Source organism: Agelaius phoeniceus, chromosome 17 (genome assembly GCF_051311805.1).
Source record: "Agelaius phoeniceus isolate bAgePho1 chromosome 17, bAgePho1.hap1, whole genome shotgun sequence".
NCBI lineage: Eukaryota > Metazoa > Chordata > Aves > Passeriformes > Icteridae > Agelaius > Agelaius phoeniceus.
In genome coordinates, this window is record NC_135281.1 from 1,480,148 (window position 1) to 1,488,532 (window position 8,385).

Genomic DNA, 8,385 nt, shown 5'->3' on the forward strand with positions numbered 1-8,385 from the left:
AGGCACATCCCACCAGGACAGGCACATCCCACCAGGACATCCCAAGGACAGACTCGTGGGCTCTGCTACCCAGAGCAGTGTCCCCAGCCACCTTGCAGTGACCCTGCTGACCCCTCCCTCTCCCCCCATCCAGGGCAGAGCCCAGCTGCTCCTGCAGCATTCCCAGGCTCTGAAGGCCTGTGGGCCTGGACAAGGCTGCAGAGACAGGAATGAACCCTCCAGGGGCTCGTCCTGCTGCTGCCATGGCTGTGCTAGCCAAGGGAGAAGGGTGGGAGGTGCTGTGGCTCTGCAGGGATGGGCACACAGAACCATGGCCCCATGCCCTGCAGCCCAGGACTGGCACTGGTGGTGGCATCAGGGGACTGCAACCAGAGGGCTCAGGGAGGGCACTGAGCCTCCAAGGCAGCATCTGGGCAGATCTCCTGGATAAATCCAGGCCAGACTTGTAGACCAGGCAAACCCAGCCAGATCCAATTGGCAGATTGGGTTAGTGAGGAGAGATAAGCCAATCCACTTAGGGGCTTTGCTGGGCTGGATTGGCTAAACCAGATTAGGTACAGCTGCTTGGGGGGTGGAGGTGGCCCAGGGCTGGGACAGAGCACCAGGGACACGGCACCAGGGACACGGCACCAGGGCTTCCCTGCCAGTAATGTCTGCAGTCTCCAGGGGAAGAGCTGCCAAGTGGCATTAATACAGAGGGATGGATTACATGGCAGGCTTGGAGGCAGCATTAGGCACAAATTTCTGCTTTGGCTCACTCCAGACACCTCACCCCAGCCCTTTTCAGAGGCAGGGGATGCAGCAGTGCTCAGCTCCCCTGCCAGGTGCTGCCCCTGGCACTGGTGGATCTCTTTGGCCAGGGCACTCCAAGCCCTGTTTAGCCTGGCCTTGGTCACTGCCAGGGATCCAGGGGCAGCCACAGCTGCTCTGGGCACCCTGTGCCAGGGCCTCACCACCGTCCCAGTGAACAATCCCTTCCCAATATCCCATCCAACCCTGCCCTCTGGCAGTGTCCCTTGTCCTGTCCCTCCATCCCTTGTCCCCAGTCCCTCTCCAGCTCTCCTTGAGGCCCTGGGGCACCTCTCCCAGCCTTGCCTCCAAGGCTCAGAGAGCTGGGTCTGGAGAGGAGAAGGCTCCAGGGATACCTCAGAGCTCTCTTGGAACCAGGGGAGCTTTAAGATCCCTTCAAACGCAAACCACTCTGGGTTCCATGATCCATCCTCCCTCCTGTGTGTCCCTGTGGCTGTCCCTGTGTGTCCCTGCTCCTTCAGGGCCAGCTCCAGCGGTGGCAGTGGTGGGCAGGGCAGTCCCGAGCGGGGACAGGACGGGAGCAGCTCCCAGAGCAGGGAGGGCAGTTTGGCTCTCGGCTCTCGGGTTTCCTGTTGCTGAAATGGCTCCCGAGGTATTAAAGAGTTTTTTTCCCCAGCCCCGTGACCGAAGAAGAATTCAGGATTCCTTGGCTCTGGTTCTCAAGGTTGTTTATTTTCTCTTATCTATTCCATTCTTTCTCTGACCTGCTGAGATCTGTCCAGCAGGTTGGGTTGTGGCACAGTCCCTGCCCTTGGGGTGGTGTTGGCTTTTTATACTAAGAACTGTGTGTACTTTATTTACAATAGTTTTCCAATACCTATCACCTCTGTTAGACAGTCTATCTCTGCTCTAAACCAATCCAAAAGTGCCACCATCACAGCAGAAGATGGAGGACAAGAAGAAGAAGAAGGACAGGACATGCACAGATTCCTCCATTTTGCCTCTTGAACCCCCATTCTAAACCCCCAAAATTCTACTTTTTCACCCTGTGACACATTAACTATCATTCTACTCAAACTCTTGTGGCTTGTAACTCTTCACACAAAGTAAGGAATTGTTTCCATGGACTAAAACCAAAGGCACAGGTGTTTTTGACTCCATGCCGAGGTCTCTGAGCCCCTGCCAGGGTCTCTCATCACCCAGGGCAGCCAGAGCAATGTCCTGGGCCCGACACTCGGGCAGCACCTGGGGCAGCCCCGCCCGCTGCTCTGAATGAATGAGGCAGCTGATGAATATTCAGCATTGGCAAAGCAGATCGCTTTCAGCTAAATTTGATCACAATACAGGATAAATTAAGCCCCGGGATGAATGCATCTGAAATGAAGATTAAAAGAACTCACTGTACAAAGTCAGGAAAGTAGGTTTAGCCAAAATCTGACAATGTACACAAACAGATAAAAATAAAGTTCCTTTCACTGAGCAAATAATGAGGTCGGGATCAGCCTCTCTCCAAGTTCCTATGGAAACATGGCTTTTTTTCTTTTTAATTTAAAAATAAAGGGGGTGGGGGTAGAATGCCTGGGAAGCAAATGATGCTCAGAAGGTCCACGAATAGAGGGAGGTGCTCAGCACAAGTGAGATGTGGTGAGAAAACAGCCTCGCCTCAGGGGAGGGCCGGCAGGGGCCTTGGCCCCCACACCCAGGAGCTGCAGGAGCAGCACAGCACCAGCCCCAGCACGGATGAGGCCCAGCTCAGATCCCTTGCAGAGGTCCTGGATCAGGGCCCTGTGCTCTTCTGGCAGCTGCGAGAAGAGTGAAGAGGAGGAGGAGGAGGAAGCTTTTGGGTTTGCCATGGGAGCACAGAACTGGAGAGCTGGCAGGAGGCTGAGGAGAGGAATGGGGGCTCGCATCACATCTGCTCCCAGGTTTGGAAAATTCACATTATTGTGGGTCCCTAAAGCAAAGCCAGGGATGGCACAACTGGGGAAACTGAGGCAGGGAGGCTGCCAGGGAGCTGGGCACCCCCTTCCAGGCACAGGCAGGGTTTCCATCACCTCTCACTGGCGGTATTGGCATTGCTGTCACCTCCAAGGGACCTCTTCCCTCACCTCACATGTCCCCGGCTGTGTGCTGGGCAGGCAGGACAGTGGCAGCCCCACTCCTGGGTGAGGAGCATCCTTTGGGGTGGGATCCCCCTCTGCCAGCAGGTGCAGGAGGGCAGAGCTGCTGCAGGGATACAGGACCTTTCTGAGCCCGCTGTCACCTGGCCCTGGTGTCCCTGCCAGCAGTGGGGACAGCCCTGCCCGTGGCTGGGCACAGTGGCACAGGGCAGAGGCTGCGTGTCCAGCCCAGGCAATGCCTCCCTGGGCACAGTGCCCCCCTGGAAATGCCTGCCCCCGGGCACAGTGCCCCCCTGGCAGTGCCTTCCCTGGGCACAGTGCTCCCCTGGCAGTGCCTGCCCCTGCACAGTGCCCCCCTGGCAGTGTCCCCCTGGCAGTGCCTGCCTGGGCACAGGCTGCAGGAGCCAGGGCAGGGCTGGCAGTGGCTGGCACCGCCTGTGAGCAGCCCCTGGCAGGTGAGGGGAGCAGCAGCCCCCGAGGCCGGGGAGGAAGGGGAGGCAGAGGCAGCAGCGTGTCCGTGTCTGGGGCTGTTGTGGCTGAGCAGGCAGGAGGAGCCGGGGGGTTCTGAGCCCCCCCCAGCCCAGCCGTGCTCCTGTGGGGGCTCCAGGCACCGGGGCTGCCCTGGGCTGGGGGTGCCGGGTCCCAGGGAGGGGGACAGGGACAGGAGGTCCCCAAGGAACGCCCTGTGCTCACCCCTCAGCGTTGGGCCCTGTCCATCCCACTGGGCTCCAGCAGCACTGGAGGGTCTGATGGCTTCCCCTGCCACCCTCCAGTCCTGGGCTCAGGAACCTGATGGATCCCCAGGGGCACCGTGGGTCCCTCCCTGTGTCCCTCTGAGGGGCAGTTCCTGAACCTGCTCTGCAGAGGACATGAAAAGCCACCAGTGCTGGAGCCAGGGTACGAGGGACCCCAGGGGACAAGGGGGAGGCAAGTGGCAGCAGGAACAGGCCAGGGCCAGGATTTCCAAATGCCTGGAATGGAGGGCATTCCAGCCAGGGAAGTACAGGAGGAGATGGGCCCTGGCATGGCAGCCCCCAGGAGGGCACAGGGCCAGGCAGGTGCCACCCCACCATGGGCAGGGAGGAAGCTGATGGCCACAGCAAGGGGTGCAGAGAGCTGGGGGCTCACAGCCCTCAGCCCCTCCTTGGGGTGCCCTCCTTGGAGCTTTCCTCCTTCCCATCTCCCCCAGCCCCGGAGCTGTGCCCACCCCAGTGCCAGCCTGAGAGGAGCAGAGGGCTGGGGGCACAGCAAGGTCCTGCTCAGGCCAAGGGCTGTTAACAGCCATGTGCAGCTTTGGCCTGGAAGAAACGGGGATCTGAGCTCAGCCAGAGGGGCAAGGACACTGGAGGCAGTGCAGGATCCTGCCCTCCACGCATCCCCACCCCATGGCAGGGCCTCAGGAACTGTGTGCTGCCTTTGTTGGAAACAACTGCTGCACCAGGAATATTTATTTAACTATTTGTTTAGAGCTCAAGCTGGAAAAACCAAAAAATGGTGATTTTCACCTTCTGGAGAGCTTTCCACAGGCCAGGAGGAGCATCCAGGTAGGGGTCAGAGGGAGTGAAAGGAAGGCACATCTGTAAGAGGCTCTCCTCTTGTTCCCAGGCTTCTCCCTGCTCCTCTGGGTTCTTTAGTGGTCCCACTGTGCTCAGAGGGTCTCACCCCTATTTCCTGTGCCCTAAAGGGGAACTTGTTTCTGTCCCTGAAATGCCAGAACCTGCTCTGCCCCCCATGTGGGGGCATTTGTGCCACACCTGGGGATTGTGGCCCAGGAGGGGGAGGACCCCAGAGAGCCCCAAAAAGGAATCAGGGCCAGGGCTGAGTAACAAGTGACACAGACTCCATATATTTCATATTTCAGAAAGCTAATAATAACTTTATTAAGAAACCCATGCTTTTATACCCTACTTCACTGCAGGTGGACTTGATTGGTCCTTTACTAAAACACCATCACCATTGGTTAATTAAGAAACCACCCTTTGGTAAACAAATCTCCATAACACATTCCACATGTGCACAATACCAGGTGCAACAAGTGAAGATAAGAATTGTTTCTCATTCTTTTCGCTGATTTTCTCTCAGCCTGTCCCAGAATGATGCCTGGGAATGTTGTGTTTCTCTCTGTGGCCAGAGAGCTGCTGCCACAAGGGGCATGGAGAGGCCAAATGTGCTTGCAGAGATCAGCACCAGCTGCTCCAGCAGTGTGGGACCCTCTGTGTGACAGGGCAGTGTCACCAGTGCCACCTGGGGAGCCTGGGTCACTGCAGGGCTGCAGTGACACACGGGGGCTGAGCTGCTGCAATTAGGGGCACTCATTAAAGGAAGTGCTGCATTAATTATTGACAGGTGGCAGCTCAACCCCCATCTCTGGCACTCAGCAGAACTTCCACTGGAGTTGGCTCCCAGCCCAGGAACTCCCCTGGAATCACCCCAGGACGTTCCCAGAGCTCCCTGGGGATGTGTGGCAGGGTGGGCCCTGTCCCCTCCTCCTCCCTGGGCTCTGCAGGACCTGTGCAGCCTGAGGGCACTGAACACTGGGGCCATTTGCCACAGGCCACCAGGACCAGGCAGCTTCTCTTTTCCTTCCACTTCCCTCCCTGTGCCGAGCCCTGGGGAGAGCCCAGCACGTGCCAGCCCTGGAGGAGATGAGGCCACACAGGCTGGGGGAACTGTCCCCACAGAGGGGACCTGGGCCAGCACGAGCAGACCCAAAGCAGCAGGTCCTCCCAAACTGAGGAGGCCTTGGAGTGATGAGGAGGGGTCAGGATGGAGCAGCTGCTTTGGCTGAGGCTGCCAGAGCCAAGGGGATCCTGGGCATGGCCTGGGCCATGCTCCTGTCACAGCCACAGGGCCCTGGCTGGGTAAAAACTGATAGAGACTCCATGTATTACAGAAGGCTGATCAATAATAATCTTTATTAAGGAACCCATTGTTATTTTATAGACAGTTATGGCACAGGTGGACTAATTGGTCCTCCAATCCAAACCCAATCACCATTGCTTAATTAAGAAACCACCCTTTGGTAAACAAATCTCCATAACACATTCCACATGTGCACAATAGCAGGTGCAGCAAGAAAAGATAGGAATTGTTTCTAATGATTTTTTCTGCTCTTCTCACAGACTTTTCCCAGAATGATGCCTGGGAAAGCCAGAGAGCTGCTGCCACAGTTCCCACTGTGCTGCTGTGAGTGAGCCCCCCATGGCTTCCCCTCCCCCTGCAGCCCTGCCTGGCTGTGAGCCCCTCCTGCCCTGAGCTCAGCTGTTTTACCTGGGCTTGGCCCCTCTGAGGGATGGCAGCTTTGGGCTCTTTCTCCAGTAAAGGCTCAGGGCTGACAATGCCAGTGGGAGCTGCAAAACCAGAGGAGGAGTCTGGGCAAATCCCTTCCAGCCCTGGAGCTCTCACAGAAGGCAGAACAGAGCTCATGCTGAGTGACAGGAGCTCTGCTGCTCTGCTCTGAGGTTTGGTCTGTCCCATTCCATGGAGTCAACAGCCAGTGACACAGGATGGAGAGGGACCAGGGCCTTCACCTGCCCACAGGGACAGAACTCCCTCTGCAATGGACTGGCTCCTGTTCCTGTCAGCAGCACTTGGACCAGGACAAGAAGTGTCCTTTAAACCCTTTACATTCATTCCCCACCTTACAGGTACAGGAACAAAAGGATCTTCTTGAGTCAGAGATTCCAAGATCACAGAATCATTGGACCACGGCATAGTTTGGGCTGGAAGGGAATATAAACCTCATCCAGTGCCCCCTCTGCCATGGCAGGGACACCTCCCACTGTCCCAGGTGTTCCCAGCCCCATCCAGCCTGGCCTTGGGCATTGCCAGGGATCCAGGGGCAGCCACAGCTGCTCTGGGCCCCCTGTGCCAGGGCCTGCCCACCCTCACAGGGAACAATTCCCTCCCAATATCCCATCCATCCCTGTCCTCTGGCACTGGGAGCCATTCCCTGTGTTCTGTCCCTCCGTCCCTTGTCCCCAGTCCCTCTCCTGGTCTCCTGGAGCCCCTTCAGGCACTGGCAGGGGCTCTGAACTCTTCCTGGAGCCTCCTCCAGGGGAGCACCCCCAGCTCTCCCAGCCTGTCCCAGAGCAGAGGGGCTCCAGCCCTGGGAGCATCTTTGTGATCTCCTCTGGACTCACTCCAAGGCAAAGAGATCTGCATCAAGAGATCAGCAACAAGAGACCTGCAACAAGAGATCTGCAACAGGAGATCAGCAACAAGAGATCAGCTGCTGCCTCCAACCCCTGCCCCAAAATCAGGCAGTGCTGAAGAGAGGAGCTGGTTTTGGTTGAGCCATGGGCAGTGCCCTGCAGCTCCCCTCCCACCCTGAGCTCCTCCTGCTGCATTCCAGGGGGGTCCTTCCCCAGACCCCAGCCTGGCACTGATTTCTTCCTCATTGTTCCCCAGATGCTGATGTTTAAAGAGCTCCACCCAGCCTTACTTAAAAGCCACATGAAATTTTCATGTTGTCAGTCTGCAGGGACAACTTTAATGCTGTTTAATAAAGGCTGATGGTGCCTGAACTTCACAGCAGAGTTCCTTGGCAGACTCCCTGGTGGAGGCTGCTCTGGTCCCCACTGCCTCTTCCACTCGATCTGTCAGCATGAGGAGCAAGGCCTGGTGAGCCACGTGGCTGCTGTGCTCCTGAGACAGCAGAGGAAACCCTGGGCACTCCTGGGTATTTTGTGCAAATGAGTCAGCATGGTGAAAAGCTGTGCTCTGGGTTTTACAGTCAGGTTTTGCTCTGAACCGAGCTGCTCTGGGTTAGAGAGCCAGGGAAATGCTGTCCCTACACCCCAGGAGGAGTCTGGTGGGGAGAGCCAACAGAGCTGGACAGGAGCCCAGTGTGGTCCTGCCCAGCTGTGCCAGTGCTCCCCTGGGAGCCCAACCTGCTGCACCCAGGGCAGGTGTCAGCACCTGGCACTGCCCAGCAGAGCCCCAGCACAGGGACCCTGCCCCGAGCTGGCTCCAGGCTCAGCTGCAAACCTGCCCAGCCTGGAGCTGTAAACCCCATCCTGGAGCTGTAAACCCCATCCTGGAGCTGCAAACCCCAGCCTGGAGCTGTAAACCCCATCCTGGAGCTGCAAACCCCAGCCTGGAGCTGTAAACCTGCCCAGCCTGGAGCTGCAAACCTGCCCAGCCTGGAGCCCCTTAGGGGCTCAGGAGCCCCCTCCCAGCAGCTGTGGCTCAGGCTCCAGCCCATCCATGGGCACACACCCCAGGGCTGCTCCCAGCACACCCAGAGTGGGACCAGAGCCTGTCCCACCACGGCTGGGGCTCTCACTGGGGCATGGCAGACCCCCAGGCTGATGGCATCTGAGGAGGAGAAGCTCCCTGGGCACCTCATGGCTGAGATCTGAGAGCCCCCAGGAAGGTCTGGGAGCCAGAGGGGCTCTCAGTCTGTTCAGGAGATTGGAAGGTACTGAGGTGACAAACCCCACCCAGGGCTCAGATGTGGCACCAGCCTGGTCCCTTCCAAGCTGAGATGGATCAAGCCAGGTGGCAGGAGGGA

At 57.9% G+C, this 8,385-nt stretch overlaps 1 long non-coding RNA gene across 1 annotated transcript; it reads left to right on the forward strand.

Annotated features, from left to right (window-relative positions):
- The first annotated feature begins 2,366 nt into the window (after positions 1–2,366).
- LOC143695414 (uncharacterized) lies at positions 2,367–7,396 on the forward strand. Its single transcript, XR_013184573.1, has 2 exons — positions 2,367–2,675; positions 5,993–7,396. It is a non-coding gene; the product is annotated as an uncharacterized LOC143695414 (long non-coding RNA).
- The last annotated feature ends 989 nt before the right edge of the window (positions 7,397–8,385 follow it).